We start from the raw sequence: 17,934 nt of genomic DNA, 5'->3' as shown, positions 1-17,934 counted from the left end.
CCAGAATCACAAAAGGAGTATAAAGGGTGGGTTTAAAGATTAGAGCCATCACAAAAACTGATAAAACAATTTATGACTCTGATACCCTAGCAGGTAATGTGTGCTGTTCTGTGCTTAGTCGCTCAGAATTGTCCGGCTCTTTGCTACTCAATGGACTGCAGCTTGCCAGGCTCCTCTGTATGTGGGGATTCTCTAGGCAAGAATACTGGAGTGGGTTGCCATGCCCTCCTCCAAAGGACCTTCCCAACCCAGGTCCTCCCACACTGCAGGCGGATTCTTGACCATCTGAATCACCAGGGAAGCCCAGCAGGAAACATACTTGAGCATAATTTTGCATTGTATGTGTATGTGCTCAGTCGTGTCTAACTTTTTGTGACCCCATGAACTATATAGCCTGCCTCTGTCCGTGAAATTTTCCAGGCAAGAATATTGGAGTGGGCTGCCGTTTCCTTCTCCAGCGAGTCTTTCTGACCCAGGGATCGAACCTGTATCTCTTGAGTCTCCTGTGTTGACAGGAAGATTCTTTACCACTACAGCTTCTCACCCGAGAAGCCCTGCTATAATTTTTGCATTAGCCCTATATAGTTTAAGTTTAAGGTTGGAAGTGGAATTCTATGAAGAATTTGTTTTTGCTCCATTAGAATTGAAAGTTGATTACTAATCAATACATTTATACTTTTAAAAAGCTTAGTTAGGTAAAGTTGCAGAATATTGCCTTAAGTCTCAACATGCTTCAAAATGCAGAAAACTCACTTGGTGGATGTATCTGTCTTGAAGTCATTTTATTGTTCTATACTGTTTTATTAAAGACTGATATGTAAGTTTGCTTTTTGGAATGCAGTGTGAAATTTTGGCCTGAGTTAAGGATATCAGAATATAAAATACAAAATTTGTATCAAAGCAACAAGCTATTTTTTTTTTCATGTTACTAAAAGAAGAATGCTTTAAGTCCAAAATATTCTATTTTCAGCTTTATCATTACTTTATCATTTTCTCAAATATCAATCCACAATTAACAATGGGAAGAGGTGAAAGAATCTGGTCTTCTGATTAATCATGTAAAAATCTAAAAAGACCTTAAGATTAGAACAGTCATAAGCTACACGATTGGAACTCTTACAAAAGCTATAGAAATCACTCAACACAAGAATTCACTCAACAATGAAATAACATTTAGAGGAAATTATTTATTTTACTTTATTAATGTTGGTATTAAAATGTTCAGCTGGGCTTTTTGTTTCTTAAGGGGAAAAAGGTAGGCAGAAAGTTGATCAAGCAAAACAATAAGAAATAAGATTTTGTGAAATAAGTAGATTTTAATTGCATCAGGTGCTAAAGTGTTATTTTTCCCTCAAGTGTTCTAAGCCAATTTTTCATATGCATCATTGCATAGCACCAATGTTGCTTATTGTTCCCCATTTAGATTCTTTTTTCTAATCAAGTTTTTTGAATAAATTAGTAAGTCTATATATTTTACTTGCCTCTCAAGATTATTTTTTTTAGTTTAGCAACTAAATTACTGTTTCTTAAAAGTATTATAGCATTATATATTAATAGTTCTGTGAATTTTCTGATTTGTTCTTTAGTAATATTTTTGCATTGTGGGAAATCTAACATCAAGTTTGAAGTTTATACCTAGATAAATTGTAATATATATTTTTGATATAAAATACTAAGAGACACGAATCTCTTTAGTTTTCAAGGAAGAGTTGCCTTTCCATGCCATTTTGAAAATTATTTATCTTTATCAAACTAGGTAAAGAAATATTAACATAATTATATATTTGTTTTAATTAATTAAATTAATGAACATATTTAAGATAAATTATTAAGAGAATAATAATAGGCTTGGTTTAAAGAAAGATATTATCAAATGCTAAGATTAAAATCTCAGTACAATCTCAATTTTTAAGAATTTCAACAAAATATTTAAAAATTCCTGTTTAAACCAAACAATAAACTATTGTCAGCATGGTGTCAGACTTTATTTATGCCTTTATTCCACAGATTTCTTGATTGAAAAGATGTCGTGATATCTGAAGAATGAATTAGAGTGTGTTGATGATCAGAGGAGTCAGTATTTTGGCAGAAAGACCAGCATGTATTAAGGTCCTGTGATAGGGGGAGGGATGATGTGTTTTAGAAAGTGGAAAGAGACAAATGTGACTATTTTGGTAGATAAAATTCAAACCATTTAGAGCCTTCAAGTTCAAATCCAGGATTTTGATATTTATCTTAAAATTAAGAGAATATTAATATTGCTCAATCAGAGGTACTGGTATTATTGAACCAATGCAATTTTCATTTTTAAAAATTGCTCTGGCTCTAGTGAAAATGAAGAAAGAACCAGCTAAAGACAAGTGTGTCTCTAGGAGGCGATGTAAGTAGCTATACTTACCAGTGTTTGCCTTGACTTCAGGGAGCTCATAGATCTCTTGGAGCTAACCCATAAAATAAATTTTAAAAACAGATCTGCTGTTCTAGAGACTTAGTAATTAAAATAAAATTTTAAAAAAGAGTAAAATTAGTTGAGATATAAGTTTATATTATCATGGAGGAACGAACTAGAACAAACTCATAGCTTTTGAACTCTTTTTATAAATGGTATGTTTTTATACAAGAGTATAAGATTGACAATATGAGACTATTCTGCCTTGGAGACAGTTGCTTAAGTGATGTACCCATGGGGTTGAGAAACACCTCTATAGCTACACATCTCAGGTTTTTAGTCACCATTGGTTTCACATTTATTTCTTGTGATTTAGAGCTCTCCTGGGAAAGGGAGGGTAACTTCAATATTCATTTTGAATTAATAAAAATGATGATGATAGCAATAAAAGAAAAATGATAGATAATATTTGGTTCGTGGATAGCATAAAAGAAGCACTTCTCTAAGAAACACCATCTCAAAAATCAAAACTCTGAGGAGAAACTTTTTATTATAATTATCCTAAGGATATAAAGAAATTCAAACTTGGAAAAGAACACATGAGATTATACAAGAAGAAACTGAATTCAAGCCAGGGTCTGTTTGACTCCAAAACATATATTCTAAAATTATACTCCTCCTAATGGGAAGTAAGTATGGAAGATCTGTTGTGAATAGTGAGTAAAATTGCTTTCTACTTTGCCACTGTTCGGTCAACTAGCTTTTAGAGGTATTAAGTGCAACAAAGATTATTTGAGGTAGAGGATTTTGCTGTTGTTTAGTCACTCAGTCATGTCTGACTCTTTGCAACCCCATGGACTGCAGCACACCAGGCTTCCCTGTCCATCACCATCTCCTGGAGGTTGCTCAAACTCATGTCCATTGAGTCAGTGATGCCATCCAGCCATCTCATCCTCTATTGTCCCTTTCTCCTCCTGCATTCAATCATTCTAACTAGTCGGCTCTTTGCATCAGGTGGCCAAAGTATTGGAACCTCAGCTTCAGCATCAGTCCTTCCAATGATTATTCAGGGTTGATTTCCTATAGGACTGACTAGTTTGATCTCCTTGCAGTCCAAGGGACTCTCACGAGTCTTCTCCAACACCACAGTTCAAAACCATCAATTTTTTGGTGCTCAGCCAAGAACAAGTAAAGTAGAATTTTAATGAATACTGGCATGATCATATCCTAGATATAACACAAAGACTGCTGTTTTCAACTTCCTGTTTCAAATTAATAGAAATATTTAAAGCAATGGAGATAAATATTTTAAAAAAAAAAACTCTCTGTTTCTTTTCTCAGAAGAGACATATAGGACTGTATATTTCCCTTTTGTTGATTTTCAAAATATTCTACAGAATATTTTGTTTCTCTGTAAAGAAATGAAATAATTTCACCATAATTTAATTATACTGTTTTGTTAAGCCTTCTTGGCATATTTGAAGAAGTAATAAAAATGAAGTTGCATTTGTTTTTATAGTGCAAAGATGATAGGGGAATATTTTAATCTTTTTCTCTAGAGTGCATCCAAGGCATCACAATTTCTCCTCATTATAACAAGAGTAGAAAAGAGCTTGCAGTGGAAGTTGAATAACCCTGTGTGGGTTTATAGAACATTGTGAGGATTTTATGACATACTTAGTTGTGCATATGAAAGACCAATTTTGTACTCAATATTTTTAATTTTTAAAAACATGTATATTATCAAGGGTGAAACAGATCACCAGCCCAGGTTGGATGCATGAGACAAGTGCTCGGGGCTGGTGCACTGGGAAGACCCAGAGGGATGGGCTGGGGAGGGAGGCGGGAGGGGGGATCAGGATGGGGAATACATGTAAATCCATGGCTGATTCATGTCAATGTATGGCAAAAACCACTACAATATTGTAAAGTAATTAGCCTCCAACTAATAAAAATAAATGGAAAAAAATAAAAAAACAAAAATAACTTATTCATGCAGTCTGATTTTATTAGATTTAACTTTTTAAATGTTAGATCCTATGACTTTATTCACATTTTTTATTTTAATTAAGGTCCATTTAGTTTAATCTTTAGTTAAATATTTATAATATTATATTAGTTTCAGGTGTATAGCACAGCAATTCAACATTTTTATAGATTATGCTCCATTTAAAATTAGTATAAAGTACTGGCTATTTTCCCTGTGCTGTACATTGCATCTTTGTATCAGATTTATTTTGACATAGTAGTAGTTTGTCTTTTAATCCCTTTAATCCCAATTACCATGCTCTTCCTCCCCTTTTTCTCCCCACTGGTAACCACTAGTTTGTCTTCTAGATCTGTGAGTCTGTTTCTGTTTTGTTGTATACATTCTTTGGTTTTACTTTTCAGATTCCACATATAAGTGATAACATACAGTATTTTTCTGTCTCGGACTTATTTCACTAGGCATAATAATCTCTCCACATTGTTGTGAATGGCAGAACTTCATTCTTTTTATAGCTGAGTAATATTCCACTGTTTATTTATATATATATATACATACATATATATATACACACACAGACACACACACAATGTAATAATGTGTATTCAAATTATATATGTATTCAAATTAACAAACTGTAATTGTTTTCCCAAAGATGTATTGTTTTTCATTCACATCCATCATACACTGTAACCGCCCCCCTCCAAAAAAAAAACAAAGCAATGTACGTGAAATAAGAGAAAATAAATCACAAACACACAGCACGGGTAACGGGTCTTGGTTGCACACAACTCAGTTTCCAGCAATATAAGGAGGATGAAAATGTTCTTTTATAAGAATTTTCTGCTAGCAAGATTTTCAGGCAGGTGATTGGTTGGCCTGTAAGTCAGTTTTGAGTACTTGAAACAATTTTGTTTGCTTTTCTTTTCCTTAGCATTTAGAACAGCCACCGTTGTCCTACGAGGGACAGAGCTTCCATCATGTCCAGGAAAAATGAGGGAGGGAACCACAGAGGCAGCATGCGATCCAAACACAGCATTCAGATGATTGGTCCAGTGTAGCGTGGGGAGGAGGGAGGAGACGGAGCTCTAGGGTTAGCACATCCCTTCGGGGGTGTGCACCAGCCGGTTTTTCATGCATCTGCACCAAGGACTTGTAGGACTGCTGGGCTCGTATCAGACTGGGTTGAGATTTGTTGGCTCCACACTGCCTTTCCTTCATAGAGCGGCGCTGATCTGCACGATCACTGACGATTGTGTAGGCCCCGCTCCTGCCCTGCTGGGTGAGAAGTTTCATGCAGATGCAGACGGCACCTCCATCTGCAGAGGGACACTTAGGGTGCTTCCACATCTTGGCTATTATAAATAATGCTGCCATTTTCATTGAGGTATTATTTTTTAATATATGCCAATAACCGGGATTGCTGGGTCATAAGTTAGTTCTATTTTTAGTTTTTTGAGAGGCTTCCACACTGCTCTCAACAGTGACTATACAAATTTATATTACCATCAACAATGGACTTGAGTGCCTTTTCTCCACATCCTTGCCAACAATGGTTATCTGTAGACTTTTATTTTTTCCCACCGAGGGAGTCTATTGGTTTAAAATGAGTTGCTTATGTGGTAATAAAACAGTCTGTAGGGGAAGGGGGTGGGGAGGCACAGGGGATGTGGCCCATGTCCTCTGTCAAGAAGGCACGTCCCCATTTTTGGCATCTCTAGTTGGGCAGGGCTGGCATCCTCACAGATCGCAGAGAAGATAAGTGGGGTGGGGGAGGGAGAATGGGGGAGCTCAGAGAGGGACACACACAGAGAGAAGCAGAATAGTTGTATGTGTGTGTGTGAGAGAGAGAGGAAAGGGGAGGAGAGGAAAAATCTCAAAATAGGACTCTGGGTGTGTTTCTGTTTGAGAGAAAAGGGAGGGAAAAAAGTATGAAAAAATGAAAAAAGGAGTGGGGAGACAGACCCTACTTGCCCCTTAGGGGACTGGTAAGACTTTTTGATTTTAGCTCTTCTAACAGACATGAGATGAAATCTCATTTTGGTTTTGATTCTTATTTTTTTAATAATTATTGATGTTGAGCTTTTCATGTGTCCATTAGCTGTCTATAAGTCTTTGGAAAAATGTCTATTCAGGTCTTCTTGCCCATTTTTGAATCAAATCGTCTTTTTTGTTTCTCTTGTTGAGTTGTATGTTGTTGTTACTGTTCAGTAGCTCAGTTGTCCGTGGCTCTTTTTGACCCCATGGACTGCAGCACGCCAAGCTTCCTTGTTTTTCATGATCTCCTAGAGCTTGGTCAAATGCATGTCTAAGTCGGTGATGCCATCCTACCATCTCATCCTCGGTCACCCCCTTCTTCTCTTGCCTTCAATCTTTCCCAGCATCATGGTCTTTTCTAAGGAGTCAGTTCTTGGCATCAGGTGGCCAAAATATTGGAGCTTCCACTTCAACATCAGTCTCCCAATGAATATTCAGGATTGATTTCCTTTAGGATTGACTGGTTTGATCTCCTTGCAGTCCAAGGGACTCTCAAGAGTCTTCTCCAACACCACAGTTCAAAAGCATCAATTCTTCAGTGCTCAGCCTTCTTTATGATCTAATTCTCACATCCATTCATGACTACTGGAAAAATGATAGCTACGACTGTTTGGACCTTTGTTGGCAAAGTAATGTCTCTGCTTTTTAATGTGCTGTCTAGGTTGGTCATAGCTTTTCTTCCAAGGAGCAAGTGCCTTATTTTCATGGCTGCAGTCACCATCTGCAGTGATTTTGGAACCCAAGAAAATAAAGTATGTCACTGTTTCCCCATCTATTTGTCATGAAGTGATGGGACTGGATGCCATGATCTTTGTTTTTTGAGTGCTGAGTTTTAAGCCAGCTTTTTCACTCTCTTCTTTTACTTTCATCAAGAGGCTCTTTAGTTTTCCTTCACTTTCTGCCATAAGGGTTGTAGGAGTTGTTTATATATTTTGGATATTAATGCTTTATCTGACATATCATTTGCAGATATTTTCTCCCATTCAGTAGGTTGTCTTTTGGTTTTGTAGATGGTTTCCTTTGTTGTACAAAAGCTTTTAAATTTAATTAGATCACATTTAAAAAATTTTGCTTTTATTTCTTTTGCCTCAGGAATAGATACTGCTACAATTTATGTCAGAGTGTTCTGCCTGTGTTCTCTCCTAGAATTTTTATGGTCTCCCGTATTACATTTAGGTCTTTAATCCATTTTGAGTTTATTTCTGTATATGGTATGAGGAAATGTTCAAATTTTATTCTTTTATATGTAGCTGCCCAATTTCCCAAGAACTGGGAGATTTAACTCTTTTTTTTCCTCTCTTTCTGTAATGCTACTCTCTGTCTTTAGTTAAAAGTTAGGTTTTACATGAAAAGTAAAAAACAAATCTGAATATATCTTTTTAACTTTCCCACAAAAGTCTACTCAGATTAAAGGTGTTAATGCCATCCCTTCTCTTTTTAATGATAGGTTTCGACCACTGAAAATATCTAACCTATATTCAAAATATTTTTTAAGTTATGGAGTTAATGTGCAGGATAATGGCATAGCTTATTTAAAGTTTGCAAAGGGAGTACATTCCTGTCACTGTATATTAGTTTTGTATAATACCTAGCATTTTAACATCCTAGTACATCCACTGTCCATGATACGAAGACATAAAGTTCTATTTTCTCTATTCACATATTCTTAAAGCACTCTGAAAAGAAAAATAGCATGCTAAAAGTGTTTTGTTCTTTGTGGCACTACTCAGGTTTAGGTTAAACCCAAATCTTCATAATTTCCTCCATGGTTTGACAATTGTCTCTGCTTAGTGCAAACCCATTAAAGTTTCTCTAAAAGAGAAAGGCTTGATTTGGGAAAGTAGAAGGCTGCAAAGGACAGTGAAATGAACAATGCTAACCTCAGTTTGTTAATTGAGGTCATTGGTTAGCTTTAGAGAATCCTGTATGCACAATTAAGCAAGCATTTCACACGGGTCTTCCTCATGAACTGGTTTTGAGCTATTCAGCTGAACAGAAAATTGATAGGCATGGTAAACATGCTCTAGTTGCCTAATTAGCTCAGGTAGTACAATTACTGGTGTTCAATATCTATCAACAAAGCAAAGGTGCCTTAAATGTCATATAAACACTGGAAATAAAAATAAAGCACAAAGGGATTTCACACAACCAGCCATCTGAATGAAAGTCGACTTCTTGCTAATCCTGTCTTGTAATGTAGAAAGCTCAACTTAGAGAAAGAAAGACAAGAAAGAAAAGAAAAAAAAAACTTGTTTAATTTAAAATTGCCATTTCTGAGAGTTAGAGAGTCATTTAAGAGAGTGTTTACAAGCTTTATAAAACCTCACATTAATTTGGAATTATAAAATAGTTGGTTAAATAAGTCAAACGAAATGATAACAGCAGAAACTCTCCCATTCTGTAGTCTCCCTCCCCATGCAGAATGAGCCACATGCAGAATGAGCCACATGCAGAATGAGCCCCATGCAGAAGAGCTTAAGAATTCTATCTTATAGAATGCAGTCCTATAAGTGAAAACATGTCAGTATATTAGACTGAGTTAAATTCAGATATAAATTTTCAGGATGTTTTTGTCTTCTAATATCATTTTGCAAGTTCTTATATATAGCCTTCCTATTATGTCTACCATTTATCCATTTGATTACTGAACTAGTACTTTATAAGCAACCACTCTGTGGCTAGGACTATGGAAGCACATACTTGAAATGGTTGAAATGCTTTGCACACAGAATGTCTCAGGGTAGTGAGCAGACTGTAATTGACGGTCCAGATGGACTTTTCCCTTACTCAGATGGACATCCCCGCTTCCCTTACTCCTAGGAGTACCTCTCTCCACACAGCCTTCTGACTCAGGGAAACCCGGGTCTACACTCAACTCCAGCTGGAGAGTGTGTGTGTGTCCTGTGCTTGCTCACTTCAGTCGTGTCTGATTCTTTGCAGTCCTGTGGACTGTAGTCTGCCAGGATCCTTGGTCCGGTCTATGGGATTCTCAAGGCAAGTTCCAGCCCCCTTCCAAGGCATTAGCTTAGTAAAGAGCTTCTCACCCATTGAGTGACTGAGTCATCCTTAGAGATTTGCTGGAGATTTTGAGAAAGGTATTCTTACCTTTACATTTTTATGAGAGAGTCTCTAGGACTCTTTTCCTTTGGATTCTGTAAATACAAAATGTTGACACAGAAAATCAATCATTTTTCACATGAAGGAAACAGCCAGGAGAGGAAAGAATCACAGAGAGGAAGGCACATTCAAGGCGACAGCAGTTCTGACCTTCAGGAAACCCACTCTACCTCTGACTTTATTACTTTTATGGCAGTATGTATTGCTTTTACTGGTACTTAGAGTCACAGTACTTTAGTCTATAAATGAGAGAAATCCTTTTATCAAAAAATTATTCAGAACCATTTTGTTTTATTTCCTATTGTTTTCTCTTCTTTTGTCACAATTTATCATCAAAAATTGTTAACAAGTCAAGACTATCTGCTTATTGATATATTATATAAAGGGATTTCTTGATTCTTTGATAATATAATACATGCTTATAGTTTATAAACCAAATAGTGCTAAGATTCTTGTATATAATGTTAGATGCAATATCTAACCTGTAAGAATGCCAACTGATTTTTTTGAGGACTCCTACTTCTGCTTTTATCTGAATGTTCTCTATTTCCTCCCTTTTTCTGTTTCACATTTTTCTCTTAATTGGAGACTCCTATCAAACAGCTGATGATTCTTGGCTGTTTGTTAATAGTTAAGATTAAGACACTGAGATAATTAAAAGCCTTAAAAAGCTTTACTTTCATCAAGTAACTTTTGATTTCCTTATTTCTTTCCCACAAGTTTCTATAACCTAACCTCCTTAGCTGGCTTCTCCTCTTGCATCTGAAATTTAAATTCCATTCTCTCTTGGAATACTCCATCTTCAGAGAATTCCCTGAGCAATTTATTGAAAACACTACTCCCCATCAGCCACTCACTAACTCTTTTAATCAGTGCTACAAAGCAGTGATTTTTATTTTAAATTATATTACACAACTCTTGTTGTTGTGTAGTCACTCAGTTGTGTCTGACTCTTTGTGACCCCCATGGACTGCAACACTCCAGGCTTCCCTGTCCTTCACTATCTCCTGGAGTTTGCTTGAACTCATGCCCATTGAGTTGATGATGCCATCCCACCATCTCATCCTCTTTTACCCTCTTCTCTTCTTGCTCTCAGTCTTTTCCAGCATCAGGGTCTTTTCTAATGAGTTGGCTCTTTGGATCAGTTGGCCAAAGTATGGGCACTTCAGCTTCAGCATCAGTCCTCCCAATGAGTATTCAGGGTTGATTTCCTTTAGGATTGCATTGGCTTATGGTCTGTCCCTTCTTCCTTGTGCCTAAGCTCCATGAGGGTGCAGATAAAGTCCTATTTAAATTTGTATTGCCATATAACATGGTGCCTAGCACATAATAGAGTCTCATTAAACATTCATTGGGTAAATGTGTTACCCTTAAATCAGTCCTAAATTCAATGTGCCTATTCTTAAAGGCATTTTGTTCTTTATTAAACTTTTTGGGGGGAGGAGGAGGGGGATTCCAAAATAGGTAGAAAGATTGTTTCAAAAGTCCAGAGAAGTCGCTATTCTTTAAGACCTCTTAAATTATATGTTCAATGTATGCATGACAGTTGATGCTAACCATTGTACCAAAAATCACAAGGAAAGTCTAGCATTTTTGTAAACTAATTTCAGTCCAAGTATCTTTAGCTTTAGGACTTAGATGATTGAGAAACAAATAATTTCCCACTTAAAAACAGTGATGGGTTCAGTGGAATCTGTCATTCTGTCAGATAAAGGACTAAGGGACCCTCCTTGATTTACTCTAGAGAATTTTTTAAAGTAGTTCCTTTGGAAAAGTGTTCATTCTGCTTAAAGCTATACTTGGTAAATGATACTCAAGACACTTTAAACTCATCTAAATTATTCCATGCGTTAATAGACACATCACTAAGAGAGGAAAGAGCACCAGATACCATTGTAAAGAAATATTGGAAAGTGCACATTCTACATATTAGGAAATTTCACTAATGAGGGAAAGATGAGCACTGAAAGCCTTTGTTATTGTTCTTCTCTTCTGTGTGAATTCAGATATTAGACTTCAACGAAATGCAGCAAATATTTATTGACTTTATATGAAAGGTGTTCTTGAATTTAGATACTGAGGATAAATAGATAATATGGGGAACCTTTCTTCAAAGGATGAACTCAATGTAAGCAAATATTTATAACACAAGTAGCAAAATAGTTTGTGCAAAATAATATGGAATGGAGGGAAAAAGAAGGAACAAAAATCTCTAGATTGGAGGATATGTGATGAAGGACTTTCTAGGAAATCTAAAGTAAACTGAATGCTTGCTGGGGCTTTAGGGGCCATAGGGAGTAATTCAGATCAGACTGCTCTAACTTTGGTAGAGTTTTAATGGCATTGAATATTTGAGGGGTAAGTGTGCTGGGAACCACAGGGGTTGTAGAACAGAACAGTGTGTGTGAGTGTGTGCACATGTGTATGTTGTTGTGTTTTATGGAGAGACAGAACCACTTTAGTGACATTTATGCAAAAGATGTCTCAGTTATATTTTAAAATGGCTGAAAGTGTATAAAGTTTGAATCAAATTGAGGTTTGATTTTGGCTATTCTGTAATTCAGGCTTATATAGCAGGAATCTAAGAAGTTGTTCTAATATAGTAATAGTACTCCTATGCTTTAAATAATCAACAGGGTTGAAATGTCTCTATAGTTTATATATTTTTAAATAGAAAAACAGGATCCTCAGTAAGCAACCCAAACTATTTGTGACACATATACTTATCTTCTTTGATTATATTTATATTTTCTATAAAAGGGAGGTTTACAGAATTAAAAAAGAAAAGATGCAAATTGGCAGCAATTACTTTGTCTTTGAGGTAAGGGAGGGGAGACAGGAGTCGTATCCATGTCACTTCATATAATTGCAGTAGTAAATTTTTCCATATTGGCCTTCATTCCTTTGTCTCCTTTAACTTTGGAACATGTTAGGTTTTACTGCTCTCTGTGCCTTATAAGGCATAACATTTATTAGCTGGATATTATGCATTGTTGTTACCATTAATTACTTTGATACTAAATCAGGATAATAATAATCTGTTTCCGATAAATTAAAAGTTGCTTTGTTTTATGAAGTCTGACTTGTCAAGAGGAAAAAAAATTTTTTCCCTATGCTTAAAGAAAGCAAACCTCTAAACTGAGAATAATCTAATATTTAAGCAAGGCAAATACACTAAAATATTATTTTTTGTCTCAGTTCAATAGCTTAGATTACAAAGAGCTTAATTTTTATAATAAAGTGAAATAATTTATTTTGCACTAACTATATATTTGGGCTTCCCAGGTGGCACTAGTGGTCAAGAACCCACATGCTAATGCAGGAGACCTAAGAGACATGGGTTCAATCCCTGGGTTGGGAATATCTTTTGGAGGAGGTCATGGAAACCCACTCCAGTATTCTTGCCTGGAGAATCTCATGGAGAGAGAGCCTGGCAGCCTACAGTTCATAAGGTCACAAAGAGTTGGACAAAACTGAAGCAGCTTAGCATGCATGCAGCTATATATTTAGGTATGTCAACTGCCCATAGCTTGTGAAATAGTAATATCCCCATGAGATAAGAGAAAATAACACGGAAGATGAATGTGTCAGTTATATATTACTTGGGTTATATATTTTAAACGTTATATCCTTTATTTTTTGTTATTGGTAGGTTAGGACAAGAGTTTAACTTTAGCCTTCAAGGGATTTAATTTTGAAGATATAAAAAAAGGAAAAGAAAACTATAGGTTTCTGTGAGTATGTATCATTTTGAGAGCTGTCAGACTTCTCTGAAAAGGAAATTAATAATTCATGAAAAATAGAAAACTCTCTCATCCATGGGTGTTTGATCTCAGAAGTGTAGACTGAGGTGGAAGACCAAAAAGTCTGGAAATGTATACAGTTACAGGCAGCCTTCCTGCTGATCTGGTCACTAACCTGCAGCCCTGAAAAAGACAGGTTTCCTCTCTGCCAGTAATAGGAGATGAAAACCCGAAAGGCAAAGAGTTTGTATGGTAAATAAAGACATGACATTTAAAAGTGTTTCTACTTGTGGGAAGAAATTTTGTCTCATTAAAGGTTAAGTGCCCCTTAAGACTTGGTATCTCTTAAGTCTGTATATTTTTCTAAACTACAATTGTGGGTTATAAAAATTCTATTGGTTTTATACAACTACCATTTCTTTCATCTCTTTGTCATTCTCATGGTGAAACATTTAAATAATATTTAAAAAATAAGAAAATATCAGTTCAGTTCTGTTCAGTTGTTCAGTCATGTCTGACTGTTTGCAACCCCATGGACTGTAGCACGCCAGGCTTCCCTGTCCATCACCAACTCCGGGAGCTTGCTCAAATACATGTCTATTGAATTGTCCATCTCATCCTCTGTCATCCCCTTCTCCTCCTGCCTTCAATCTTTCCCAGCATCACGGTCTTTTCAAATGAGTCAGTTCTTAGCATCAGGTGACCAAAGTGTTGGAGCTTCGCATCAGCCTCAGTCCTTCCAATGAATATTCAGGACTGATTTCCTTTAGGATGGACTGGTTTGATCTCTTGCAGTCCAAGGGACTCTCGAGAGTCTTCTCCAACACCACAGTTCGAAAGCATCAATTCTTTGGTGCTCAGCTTTCTTTATGGTCCAACTCTCACATCCGTACATGACTACTGGAAAAATGTTAGCTTTGACTATATGGACCTTTGTTGGCAAAGTAATGTCTCTGCTTTTTAATATGCTGTCTCTGTTGGTCATAGCTTTTCTTCCAAGGAGCAAGGGTCTTTTAATTTCATGGCTGCAGTCACCATCTGCAGTGATCTTGGAGCCCAAGAAAATAAAGTATGCTACTGTTTCCATTGTTTCCCCATCTATTTGCCATGAAGTGATGCCGTGATCTTAGTTTTCTGAATGTTGAGTTTTAAGCCAGCTTTTTCACTGTCCTCTCTCACTTTTATCAAGAGATTCTTTAGTTCCTCTTTACTTTCTACCATAAATGTGGTGTCATCTACTTATCTGAGGTTATTAATATTTCTCCCAGCAATCTTGATTCCTGCTTGTGCTTCATTCAACCTTGCATTTTGCATAATGTACTCTGCATATAAGTTAAACAAGCAGGATGACAGTATACAGACTCCAAAACACATTATACCACTCTGGTATGTTCTGTGCTTAGTAGCTCAGTGATGTCTGACTCTTTGCGATCCCATGATCTGTAATCTGCCAGGCTCCTCTATCCATGGGGATTCTCCACATAAGAATACTGGAGTGGGTTGTCATGCCCTCCTCCAGGGGATCTTCCCAACCCAGAGACTGAACCCAGGTCTCCCGCATTGCATGCAGGTTGTTTACTGAATGAGCACCAGGGAAACCCAAGAACACTGGAATGGATAACTTATCCCTTCTCAAGGGGATCTTCCCAATCCAGGAATCGAACTGGGGTCTCCTACATTGCAGGCATATTCTTTACCAGCTGAGCTACCAGGGGTGGTACGACTCTGGTATAAACCCCAATAATATTTTTAAAGGTTCATATTTCATAGATTGCCTATGGATGTACATGTATACCACCTCATATTATCATCTATTTTATGGCTATAATCTATTTTGTAAATTTTAAAGATTTTCATTTCTTTGAGCTTTCTCCCAAACTCCTAAGTTAATAATCTCTTATAAAATCTTTCATAGCCTTCTCTAGTTCCCTATCATAAAAATCATAGAAAATTTTGGTCATTTTATACTATGTGAGGTTACATTACATACACTGCTTCCTTGATTTCTGCCTTCAGTCACACATCTTAAATCAACTGATACAAAACTAACTGGTTTTATTTAATGATATTGCTGAACCTCAATTTGTCCAACCATTCTACAGTTGATGAGTATATGCTTAACTGCTAATATTATGTAACTGTCCAGAAGATATTGCAGTAGATCTTCTGCAGCAAATATCATAATGTGTATGTACTTATAATTCTGTGGAAGAGATCTGATATTTTTAATTGAAACATATATTATCAGTTTGCTCTCCAAAAAGACTATATTTCCAAAAAAAATCTATGAAATATATGCTAAAATTTTTTTATTATTACTTCCAATTCTTTCATACTTCAATCAGGACTTCTGTAATTTTTACAGCTTTAAATGATCAATTCTTAGATATATCATTAAATTAGATATGATTTTTTTGTCTTGGACTGGCTTTCGTATGTGATGTCAACTTGAAACTCATTTCTTCATCAAAAAAATAAACATACTTTTTCTTTTCCCTTTTTGGTAGTTTTTAGATGTTGTTATTATTTTTTTAATGGCTTTTTTCTCAATGTTTAACCTCCTTGACTCTCTGTGATCCCATTTCGTTTGTAATGTAAGAAATGTGAGCTATGAGATAAATTTTTCCTTAAAACTTCAACTTAAGAGTATTGATCTTTTCAAATCCAAGAATGGAATATTCTATGATGATCTAGATAATCTGAGCCTTGTAGATCACTTTGTCCTCCCATCCATCTTTAGTTTTATTCTAGCTCTCTGCATCTCCAGTCCTGATTTACTTCTGAGCTCAGGGTTTTCATAGCAAATACAGCAACCTAGTTTTGCACATTTATTTTAATATTGTAGCTTCCTTTAAACTGCTTCCCTGGTGGCTCAGATGTTAAAGAATCCTCCTGCAATGTGGGAGACCTGGGTTTGATCTCTGGGTTGGGAAGATTCCCTGGAGAAAGGTATGGCAACTCACTCTAGTATTCTTGCATGGAGAATTCCATGGATAGAGGAACCTGGCGGGTTAGTCTATGGAGTCACAGAGTCTGACACGACTGAGCGACTTTCACTTATTCACTCATTCATTGATGGAAGGTAAACTTGATGTTAACTTATACTTGGAATTCTTTCCCTTTGTTAATATCTAATCAAAATTGTGCTCCATTTATATTTAACATAAAGTCCACACTTCTCCCCAACCCTGTAACAGTCTTGCTTCTTTCTTTGTTTAGCACAAGAAAACTACTTTTGCTGGTAATTCTTCCTTGTCCAGGTAAGAAATAAATTCAATTTGTGTCCTTCAGATGAGTGTGAATTATGATTACTTTGAAGAAAGATAATAATCTTAAAAATAGCCCTCCACTCTAAAATCCCATTGACCTTTTGGAATTCTAAAAAGTTATCGAGATTTCCAACTGTTTTCAGAACCATATTGTTTAAATATATTACTTTTTAATTTTCTTGAGCAAAATTTTGAAATGGACACAGTACAGTTTTAGTAAAGCCTTTGTATTTTGTTCTGTCTTTCCCTTTTCTCCTATTGACACTTTTACTGCTCACACTGTCTCTATCAGCTCTGTTCACATCCTCAAATATATCAAAATGTTTTCATAAACTTGCCTTCTTTTCCCATAAGCTCAACTCCTCCATGCTCTGTGCTCTCCAAAATAGATCTGCATGCAGTTCATTGCTCCAGTAAAGCGGCTGAAGGCAGCACAAAAGAATCTGACAAACATTCCAACCAGGACATATCAAAGAAAGAAGGATAAATGCCAGAAATGTCAAGTGACTGCAGAGGAGATACCCTATGGAAATTAAAGGTCAAATGACTGACTCTGAATATCAAACAAAAATTCATGTGCTTTTTCATGTTGAGTAAAATGTGGTTATTTGCACAGAGATCATTATTTGTCGGTGTGTGTGTTTGTGTGTGTGTGTGTGTATGAGGAAGCCTGTGTAAAGTGGCTTAAAATATATTTGTATTTTATTTATGAGTTTGTATTTATTTATTTTATTTATGAGTATGTATTTATTAAGAGTGAAATAGAGAATTTCACTCTTCAAAAGAAAGGCTGTCTACTCCCTTAAACATCATGAGTATACAGTGGAAAGAGGAGAGCTGGATCATTAGGCTCTAAGTCAGTTATGGATACAGATTTTTTTTTTCATGGCATCTTGAGGGGAAGAGAATTCATTCAACTCCTTGTGAGAGGGAGATATAACACAGCTAGCTAAGAAAAGCTATGAGTAGGGTGGGAGTGCATGGAATAGAAAAGGGTAATACATCCAAATACTAAGAAAATAATTATGCTCTCTTTTATCTGTATGGCTGGAATAAAATGTCATTAATTTCCTCCAATCAGAGGTAAAAAGATACATTAAATTTTGGAGGCCACGAGTGGTTTTCTTTGTTTCCTGGGGTGAAATGTATTTTGCTGTGATTGAAGAAGCCAATCTTTGTCACTGTATTTCCCAGTGAGGTAAAGTGGCAAATTGTAGATGTGGATGGCTATTAGAAAACCAGTGTTAAGAGTCTAGCTCTGTTACTTACAGACTGTGTGATCTTGATTATAGATAATTGCTCTGTGCTTCTATTTCCTCAAAAATGAAATAGTTAAAAAAAAAAAAAATGAAATAGTTAGACTGCTGCAGTTACTGCTGCTGCTTACCTTAC

At 36.0% G+C, this 17,934-nt stretch overlaps 1 long non-coding RNA gene across 1 annotated transcript in view; it reads left to right on the top strand.

Moving 5' to 3' along the window:
- Positions 1–17,136, top strand: part of LOC122673391 — a 74,266-nt gene extending 57,130 nt beyond the window's left edge. Inside the window, exons 2-3 of the long non-coding RNA XR_006334672.1 lie at positions 16,493–16,533; positions 16,932–17,136. This is a non-coding gene — a long non-coding RNA (uncharacterized LOC122673391). The remainder of the gene's footprint in view (positions 1–16,492; positions 16,534–16,931) is intronic.
- The last annotated feature ends 798 nt before the right edge of the window (positions 17,137–17,934 follow it).

The sequence above is a fragment of the Cervus elaphus genome, chromosome 17 (genome assembly GCF_910594005.1).
Source record: "Cervus elaphus chromosome 17, mCerEla1.1, whole genome shotgun sequence".
Classification (NCBI taxonomy): domain Eukaryota; kingdom Metazoa; phylum Chordata; class Mammalia; order Artiodactyla; family Cervidae; genus Cervus; species Cervus elaphus.
Note: the sequence above shows the minus strand (reverse complement) of the source record. Positions and strands in the feature narration are given on the sequence as shown.